Below are 11,474 nucleotides of genomic sequence, written 5' to 3' on the forward strand. Positions count from 1 at the left end.
AATTTCCCTTTTTGAACTGAAGAAAGATTTTGTTGAGATATTTAATTTAATAAAATGACATATGCTTTCATAATTACTTTTTCTATTTAATTAAATAATCTTTAATTAATTAGAGACACTTTTCTTATTTAATTAAATAAATTCATTTAATTAATTAGGAATGGCTTCTCATTTAATTAAATAACTTTGTTTAATTAATTAGAAGTAAGTACTTCATTTAATTAAATAATTTCATTTAATTATTTCAAAATTCTTTTTGAAACTAGTCAACTCAAGTCAACTGTGGTTAAATCTGGTCAACTTTTGGTCAAACTTGATCTTTGCGTATGTGAATATGAGAGAATGCGAGTATGAATTTAAGCAACATTTCGATGCAAATTCTCATTCAACCTTTCAAAATGAAGAGATGAGGGTGTCTTAAATAGACTTTCTTGGAATTCATCAACGGTTGACATCGAATTCATTCAATGGTCAGGATTAAAGGTGAAGTTCAGTCATAAAAGGAGATTTCCAAATTAAAGGGAGTTAATAGATTTAATTTTAGTAAAATAAGGAGTTAACTAATTCAATTTGAGTAGAAAAAGCAGTTAACTGATTTAACTCATTTTTGATCAATAGTGAACTGAAAATTTTCCTTTATGAACTAAAGAGAGATTTTGTTGAGATATTTAATTTAATAAAATGAGATATGCTCTCATAATTACCTTTTATATTTAATTAAATAATCTTTAATTAATTAGAGACAGTTTTCTTATTTAATTAAATAACTTCATTTAATTAATTAGGAATGGCTTCTCATTTAATTAAATAACTTTGTTTAATTAATTAGAAGTAAGTACTCCATTTAATTAAAAAATTTCGTTTAATTATTTCAAATTTTTTTCGAAACTAGTCAACTCAAGTCAACCGTGGTTAAATCTAGTCAACTTTTGGTCAAGCTTGATCTTTGCATATGTGAATATGAGCAAATGCGACTATGAATTCCAGCAATAATTCAATGAAAATTCTCATTCAACCTTTTAAAATGAAGAGATGAGGGTCTCTTAAATAGACTTTCCTGGAATTCATGAATTGTTGAGATCGATTTCAATCAATGGTAAAGATTAAAGATCAAGTTCAGTCATAAAGGGAGATTTTCAAATTAAAGGGAATTAACAGATTTAATTTGAGTAAAATAAGGAGTTAACTGATTCAATTTGAGTAGGAAAAGCAGCTAACTGATTTAGCTCATTTTTTATCAATAGTGAACTGAAAATTTCCCTTTTTGAACTGAAGAGAGATTTTATTGAGATATTTAACTTAATAAAATGAGATATACTCTCATAATTACTTTTCCTATTTAATTAATTAATCTTTAATTAATTAGAGACACTTTTCTTATTTAATTAAATAACTTCATTTAATTAATTAGGAATGGCTTCTCATTTAATTAAATAACTTTGTTTAATTAATTACAAGTAAGTACTACATTTAATTAAATAATTTTGTTTAATTATTTCAAAAAAAAATTTGAAACTAGTCAACTCAAGTCAACCGTGGTTAAATCTGGTCAACTATTGGTCAAGCTTGATCTTTACGTATGTGAATATGAGCAAATGTGAGTATGAATTCCAGCAACAATTTGATGCAAATTCTCATTCAACGTTTCAAAATGAAGAGATGAGGGTCTCTGATATAGACTTTCCTGGAATTCATCAACTGTTGAGATCGATTTCATTCAACGGTCAGGATTAAAGGTAAAGTTCAGTCATAAAGGGAGATTTTCAAATTAAAGGGAGTTAAGAGATTTAATTTGAGTAAAATAAGGAAGTAACTGATTCAATTTGAGTAGAAAAAGGAGTTAACTAATTTAACTCATTTTTTATCAATAGTGAACTGGAAATTTCTCTTTTTGAACTGAAGGGAGATTTTGTTGAGATATTTAATTTAATCAAATGAGATATGCTCTCATAATTACTTTTTCTATTTAATTAAATAATCTTTAATTAATTAGAGACACTTTTCTTATTTAATTAAATAACTTCATTTAATTAATTAGGAATGGCTTCTCATTTAATTAAATAACTTTGTTTAATTAATTAGAAGTAAGTACTCCATTTAATAAAATAAATTCGTTTAATTATTTTAAAATTCTTTTCAAAACTAGTCAACTCAAGTCAAACGTGGTTAAATCTGGTCAAGTTTTGGTCAAACTTGATCTTTACGTATGTGAATATGAGCAAATGCGAGTATGAATTCTAGCAACAATTCAATGCAAATTCTCATTCAACCTTTCAAAAGGAAGAGATGAGGGTCTCTTAAATAGACTCTCTTGCAATTCATCAACAGTTGAGATCGATCTCAATCAACGGTCAAGATTATAGGTGAAGTTTAGTCATAAAAGGAGATTTCCAAATTAAAGGGAGTTAACAGATTTAATTTTAGTAAAATAAGGAGTTAACTGATTCAATTTGAGTAGAAAAAGGAGTTAACTGATTTAGCTCATTTTTGATCAATAGTGAACTGGAAATTCCTTTTTTGAACTGAAGAGAGATTTTGTTGAGATATTTAATTTAATAAAATGAGATATGCTCTCATAATTACTTTTTCTATTTAATTAAAGAATCTTTAATTAATTAGAGACACTTTTCTTATTTAATTAAATAACTTCATTTAATTAATTAGGAATGGCTTCTCATTTAATTAAATAAATTTATTTAATTAATTAGAAGTAAATACTCAATTTAATTAAATAATTTTGTTTAATTATTTTAAAATTCTTTTCGAAACTAGTCAACTCAAGTCAACCGTGGTTAAGTCTCGTCAAATTTTCGTCAAACTTGATCTTTGCGTATGTGAATATGAGCAAATGTTAGTATGAATTCCAGCAACAATTCGATGCAAATTCTCATTCAACCTTTCAAAATGAAGAGACGAGGGTCTCTTAAATAAACTTTCCGTGAATTCATCAACGGTTGAGATCGATTTCAATCAACGGTCGTGATTAAAGGTGAAATTTAGTCATAGAGAGAGATTTTCAAATTAAATGGAGTTAACAGAATTAATTTGAGTAAAATAAGGATTTAACTGATTCAATTTGAGTAGAAAAAGCAGTTAACAGATTTAACTCATTTTTTGATCAATAGTGAACTAGAAATTTCCCCTTTTGAACTAAAGAGAGATTTTGTTGAGATATTTAATTTAATAAAATGAAATATGCTCTCATAATTAATTTTTTTATTTAATTAGATAATCTTTAATTACTTAGAGACACTTTTCTTATTTAATTAAATAACTTCATAAAATTAATTAGGAATGGCTTCTCATTTAATTAAATAACTTTTTTTAATTAATTAGAAGTAAGTACTCCATTTAATTAAATATTTTTGTTTAATTATTTCAAAATTCTTTCCAAAACTAGTCAACTCAAGTCAACCGTGGTTAAATCTGGTCAAATTTTGGTCAAACTTGATCTTTGCGTATGTGAATATGAGAAAATGTGAGTATGAATTCTAGCAACAATTCGATGCAAATTCTCATTCAACCTTTCAAAATGAAGAGATGACGGTCTCTTAAATAGACTTTCCTAGAATTCATCAACGGTTGAGATCGATTTCATTCAACAGTGAGGATTAAAGGTGAAGTTCAGTCATAAAGGGAGATTTCCAAATTAAAGGGAGTTAACAGATTTAATTTTAGTAAAATAAGGAGTTAACTGATTCAATTTGAGTAGAAAAAGGAGTTAACTGATTTAGCTCATTTTTGATCAGTAGTGAACTGGAAATTCCTTTTTTGAACTGAAGAGAGATTTTGTTGAGATATTTAATTTAATAAAATGAGATATGCTCTCATAATTACTTTTTCTATTTAATTAAAGAATCTTTAATTAATTAGAGACACTTTTCTTATTTAATTAAATAACTTCATTTAATTAATTAGGAATGGCTTCTCATTTAATTAAATAACTTTATTTAATTAATTAGAAGTAAATACTCCATTTAATTAAATAATTTTGTTTAATTATTTTAAAATTCTTTTCGAAACTAGTCAACTCAAGTCAACCGTGGTTAAGTCTCGTCAAATTTTCGTCAAACTTGATCTTTGCGTATGTGAATATGAGCAAATGTTAGTATGAATTCTAGCAACAATTCGATGCAAATTCTCATTCAACCTTTCAAAATGAAGAGATGAGGGTCTCTTAAATAGACTTTTCGTGAATTCATCAACGGTTGAGATCGATTTCAATCAACGGTCAGGATTAAAGGTGAAATTTAGTCATAGAGAGAGATTTCCAAATTAAATGGAGTTAACAGATTTAATTTGAGTAAAATAAGGATTTAACTGATTCAATTTGAGTAGAAAAAGCAGTTAACAGATTTAACTCATTTTTTGATCAATAGTGAACTAGAAATTTCCCCTTTTGAACTAAAGAGAGATTTTGTTGAGATATTTAATTTAATAAAATGAAATATGCTCTCATAATTAATTTTTTTATTTAATTAGATAATCTTTAATTACTTAGAGACACTTTTCTTATTTAATTAAATAACTTCATAAAATTAATTAGGAATGGCTTCTCATTTAATTAAATAACTTTTTTAAATTAATTAGAAGTAAGTACTCCATTTAATTAAATAATTTTGTTTAATTATTTCAAAATTCTTTCCAAAACTAGTCAACTCAAGTCAACCGTGGTTAAATCTGGTCAACGTTTGGTCAAACTTGATCTTTGCGTATGTGAATATGAGAAAATGTGAGTATGAATTCTAGCAACAATTCGATGCAAATTCTCATTCAACCTTTCAAAATGAAGAGATGAGGGTCTCTTAAATAGACTTTCCTAGAATTCATCAACGGTTGAGATCGATTTCATTCAACAGTCAGGATTAAAGGTGAAGTTCAGTCATAAAGGAAGATTTTCAAATTAAAGAGTAATTTCAAAATTAAAGGGAGTTAACATATTTAATTTGAGTAAAATAAGGAGTTAAGAGATTCAATTGCAGTAGAGAAAGGAGTCCATAGATTTAACTCATTTTTGATCAATAGTGAACTGAAAAATTCCGTTTTTGAACTAAAGAGAGATTTTGTTGAGATATTTAATTTAATAAAATGAGATATGCTCTCATAATTACTTTTTCTATTTAATTAAATAATCTTTAATTAATTAGAGACACTTTTCTTATTTAATTAAATAACTTCATTTAATTAATTAGGAATGGCTTCTCATTTAATTAAATAACTTTGTTTAATTAATTAGGAATGGCTTCTCATTTAATTAAATAACTTTGTTTAATTAATTAGAAGTAAGTACTCCATTTAATTAAATAATTTCATTTAATTATGTCAAATTTTTTTTTGAAACTAGTCAACTCGAGTCAACCGTGGTTAAATCTGGTCAACTTTTGGTCAAACTTGATCTTTGCGTATGTGAATATGAGCAAATGCGAGTATGAATTCCAGCAACAATTCGATGCAAATTCTCATTCAACCTTTCAAAATGAAGAGATGAAGGTCTCTTAAATAGAGTTTTCTGGAATTTATCAATGGTTGAGATCGATTTCAATCAACGGTCAGGATTAAATGTGAAGTTCAGTCATAAAGGGAGATTTTCAAATTAAAGGGAGTTAAGGGATTTAATTTGAGTAAATTAAGGAGTTAGCTGATTCAATTTGAGTAGAAAAAGGAGTTAACTCATTTAACTCATTTTTTATCAATAGTGAACTGGAAATTTCCCTTTTTGAACTGAAGAGAGATTTTGTTGAGATATTTAATTTAATCAAATGAGATATGCTCTCATAATTACTTTTTCTATTTAATTAAATAATCTTTAATTAATTAGAGGTACTTTTCTTATTTAATTAAATAACTTCATTTAATTAATTAGGAATGGTTTCTCATTTAATTAAATAACTTTGTTTAATTAATTAGAAGTAGGTAGTCTATTTAATTAAGTAATTTTGTTTAATTATTTCAAAATTCTTTTCGAAACTAGTCAACTCAAGTCAACTGTGGTTAAATCTGGTCAACTTTTGGTCAAACTTGATCTTTACGTATGTGAATATGAGCAAATGCGAGTATGAATTCCAACAACAATTCAATGCAAATTCTCATTCAACCTTTACAAATGAAGAGATGAGGGTCTCTTTGTAACGCCCCGCCATGGGAACCAAAAGAATTAACTTAAAGTTTTACTAAGTTTGCTAAACATTTTTTTTTTTTTTAAAGTATGAATGTATAACATACACATCAAACACATAGTAGCAGAAGCAATAACATGTAATCATCAACAAACATACATAACAGGTTACATTCTTTAAGGATCCCAAGACGTTGAGTCACATTTAAATTTAATTAATTCTAAGTCTAACAACTACCACATCCACATGAAAGAATAATAAGAAAGTCCAATGTCCATAATATACATATGTAAAAATAAAGATACTTCATCCTCAAATCCATGATACAAAGTACAGTAAAATAAATGAAATCTTCCACCATACATGATACATCCATAATGATAAAACATCTATCATAAAATCTAACCATCCATCATAATAATCCAAAAAAATAGTGAAGGTAAGTGCCAACTAAGAAAGCTCCAGCCACGGCGACTACGGATGGATCTCAATGGTAAGAGTAAAAAGCACTACCACCCGACCGCGTGGAACCTAAATGGTCCACTCCCACCGTGCTAAGGAGATAGTCTCAAGTCCCAAACAAGGTATCAAAACACAAAACACAAGTACTCTCTAAGTTTGGGAAATCCTAAAAGTATACTAAGTCAAAGGTTCCAACATAGATAGACATCTAGACCTAGAGGCACACAAAGACACGTAAGAAACCTGCTATGCAAGCGAGAAAGTGTCATCGCAAAAGTCACATCAAAAGTTACCCGAGCAATCCCTTAGGAATCCTGAGTCCCCTGTGATCCTGCGGCCACTAATATCCTCTCGTACTGACGAGGCATACTACAGAATGCAATGTCGTAACCAAGCGTTCTCTCTACCCCATCCTAGCCTGTACTAGCACTCAAGGCATGGGAGAGAACATATAGTTATCTTATTAGGTTCATTTAAGTCAGTATTTAGGTGAGATATTTTCACTTGTTAAAACAACTTACTATGGGTTACTCCAGGCAGCCTCTTAGGGCCCTGATCCCCATTGCAAGCCACTTCTCAACACTACACATAGATAACCTACCCTAGGCTCATGAAATCACAAATCAAAGAATCATAATAAAATCCCCTCGGTACTATACAAGCGACTGAAAATATCATAAATATAATCCACATTCATCACATCAATTCTCCATGAGCAACTGAATAACATCAAATAATAATCATAATGATCACAACAAATCTCTATCAGCACATGAAGGCATCAATGATAAATCACAATATCCAATGGTTCTCCAACGAGTAACCAAAAAGGATCCCAATAATAGAACATAAAATTGATCGAAGACTCCATAATGGTCAAGTCAATACATGTCACAACATGACATTATCAAGGATGAATCACTAAAAATACCTCAATCCTCTCAAAGCAACTGGAAGGCAATTCAAATATATGTATATAACTAATCGATGACTCAAAAATGGTTAAATCAGGTAACTCAAATACATACACCTCAGCCTCACACAAGGAAACTGGAAGGCAATAACAACTAGTAAAAACATCCATATCATAGAGCACTCCATCACATTACCATGGTCGGGTTAAGAAAGATCGAGACCAAATCATCATAACATCACATTCACAAACCCCCCCTGAGCCTCTGGTAACAACCTAAATTGGTCAATACTAATCAACCCCAAAGCATAGACAGTACAAACAGAATAGTACAGTTTCATGTTTTGGTTTGTTTTTTTTTTTTGAAATCACATGGTTAAGTTATATATATGATTTCAGTTTTCTTTTTTAGAGTAAGTTTTTCAAGTAGAAAGAATCACAATTTTTTTTTACCCTTGCAATTAGACTCAATCTTGTATATAAAATCATATCATGATTTAAAAATAATTATTAATTTTAGATAATAATAATAATAGTTGATTACTAAATAAAAACTAAACCTAAACCCATAAAAAAAAAATTGAATTTCTAAAAGATAAATATACTTAACATTATTAAATGTTATTTATCATTAGCTCAAATCAGTTTCAATATTCATTTACAATTTTTCAAAATTAATAGTTAATAATTATTTAATAATTATTAATTAATTAATCAACAATCATAACAATTTTCTTTAAAACTATATATATATATATATATATATATATATATATATATATATATATATATATATATATATATATATATATATATATATATATATATATATATTGTTAATTAACTTAATTAATTAACAACTAAAATTTATAGTATAATCCTCTTAATAATTATTATAAAACTTATTATTAAAATAATAATAAAGTTATTATAATAAAAATTATTAATAAAATTATAATTAATATTTAAAATTTATATAAAATAATTTCAAAGTTTATATTATTAAAACTTATAACAAAATTGAATTATATATAACAAAGGCATATAATAAAGTTTTATAAAACAAAAATTACTAGTGATTTAATAAATCACTATCCGCGCATATGTACTATAGCGCAGGGTACTGCTGCATCAGTAGTACCTGTTGTCGCAGCAGTACTGCTGCCGCAATAGTACATACTGCGATACGCAAGTGGCAGGGGGTGTGGGTCAACGACCCTCCCATATAACACATATTTTATTTTTATTTTAGTTTAATTTAATTTAATTATTATTATTTTTTTTTAAACAAACTTTTAACTTATATTAAATTCGCTCTTTTAAAATATAATTTTGTTTATTAATCAATTTCTTCACATTAAATTTTAATATTATCATTATATATATATATATATATATATATATATATATATATATATATATATATATATATATATATATATATATATATATATATATATATATATATATATATATATATATATATATATTTTAATTTTTAATTTTTTTAATTTTTTTAAAAACATTTATAATTATAATCTAATAGAGAAAATAATTCCAACCCTATGAATTTTTTTTTTTAATCTCAAAACTCTCCCCAATTAATTCTATCTCTACTCCATTTTAATTCAATTCTAAATCCCAATTTAATTTTGTTGAAGGATGTTTCAAAACAATTTTTCAATCTAGATTACAAATGAAATCGAATAACAAAAGATCTAGAACGAAGAAATGATACATTCAAGAAGACAAGATTCTTACAATCACGAAGTAGACAGAACATATTAAATTTCTTAAATCATTTAGGGGTCAAAATACCAGACCCTACCTAAACCTGATGCTAATACGCAATCTCCAAAATCTATAAGAGAACTCGCTCCTCTTCAACAACTTTCTTCTGAAAATCTTTCCTAGAATTCTCCTTCTGAAATTTGCTTCCAAAAACTCTCTCCAAAATTTCTGTCTCCAAAATTCACGGTCCAAATTCGTGTCCCCCAAAAATGAACCCCAAAGTTGTGATAATGAGTTTTCTCCTCAAATCGGGGCACTAATTGTGCGTTCACCTGAGAGGACTCTTTGCTCAACTGAGTTAACTCCAAAATTAACTTTTATTAATTCTTTGCTTTATCTTTTAATGCACATTAAATGAATTATCAGATAACTTTATTCAGTTTTCACTTAACTTCTATTTTTAATTAACTTATTACTTTAATCTCATGCACACTTTATGAAATTAAAATAATATTATTATATTCACTTATTTTATCTTTTTAATTAATTTCTTTTATATTTTCAACTCATGCTTGCATCATGCAATCTTACAACTTTTTAATAATTAATATATTTTCACTTTTCTATTTATTTCTAGAAACTTAATTGATAGAATATTTAATTAACTTAAATAACAATAATATTTAACATTTATTTTAAAATGAACTCTAAATATATTATTATTAAATTAAATAAATATTATAACGTTCTAAATTTATCTTTAAACTTTTATTTCCAAATTTAATTCTTTTATTTAATTAATTTTTCAATTTATTAAATATAATTAAATATGAAAATGTCATAATAATTTTCCATTAAATTAAATCATTAAGTAATCTTTTTAATTAGACTTAATTAATAGAAAATACACCAAGGACTCATAAAGAAACATACAAAAACCCATCATAGAAAAACACATACTAAATAAAACAAAGGGTTATAATCATGACTTAACGTCATCTGACGCATTCAAAGGGTACTTAACTTAGATACTTGTCCTAATTATCAATTAGGACAATTGGCTAAAGGGTTTAAGATTTGGACTTAAGAGTTTATCTCCCCTCTCTTACCATTGAGATAATGCGATAGGGTACACTCATCCTGGCAATTCAGGAAAGTTGATACCCGATGCCTACAACCTGCATAAAATCGATGCATGTACAGACAGAATATTCTAAGCTAAACAGACAATGGTAGGAAGTAGTGCATCGTGTAGATCCCGACTAACAGGTGACCACGACTCCCTTCCTTAACCACATCAGAAACACCATACATAAGAAAGCAAACACGCACACCATACACATGCAATATGGGGTAAGTATCCATAAAAAGACACATGTGATAATAAACCATCTAACTAATCATCATCGATAATTGAAAACACCGAATATACATACATGAAATATAGAGTACCAAGTAATCTCACTATATAATAAATTGAATGTAAAACAATATCTGATAATCTGAAAGTAATGCTGCTAAAAGTCAAGTATAAAACTGGCCTAAAAGAGTTTGAAAATAAAAACAAAATGTGAACTAGGGGCAGGCACTACACTCTTAAATAGACTTTCTTGGAATTCATCAATGGTTGAGATAGATTTCAATCAATGGTCAGGATTAAAGGTCAAGTTCAGTCATAAAGGGATATTTCCAAATTAAAGGGAGTTAACAGATTTAATTTGAGTAAAATAAAGAGTTAACTGATTCAATTTGAGTAGAAAAAAGAGTTAACTGATTTGACTCATTTTTTATCAATAGTGAACTGAAAATTTTCCTTTTCGAACTGAAGAGAGATTTTGTTGAGATATTTAATTTAATAAAATGAGATATGCTCTCATAATTACTTTTTCTATTTAATTAAATAATCTTAAATTAATTAGAGACACTTTTCTTATTTTATTTTATAATTTCATTTAATTAATTAGGAATGGCTTCTCATTTAATTAAATAATTTTGTTTAATTAATTAGAAGTAAGTACTCCATTTAATTAAATAATTTTGTTTAATTATTTAAATTTTTTTTTTGAAACTAGTCAACTCAAGTCAACCGTGGTTAAATCTGGTCAACTTTTGGTCAAATTTGATCTTTGCATATGTGAATATGAGCAAATTTGAGTATGAATTCCAGCAACAATTCGATGCAAATTCTCATTCAACCTTTCAAAATGAAGAGATCAGGGTCTCTTAAATAGACTTTCCTGGAATTCATCAAG

This window comes from Cupressus sempervirens, chromosome 11 (assembly GCF_028749045.1).
Source record: "Cupressus sempervirens isolate cs-2001-9-10 chromosome 11, ASM2874904v1, whole genome shotgun sequence".
NCBI classification, from domain to species: domain Eukaryota; kingdom Viridiplantae; phylum Streptophyta; class Pinopsida; order Cupressales; family Cupressaceae; genus Cupressus; species Cupressus sempervirens.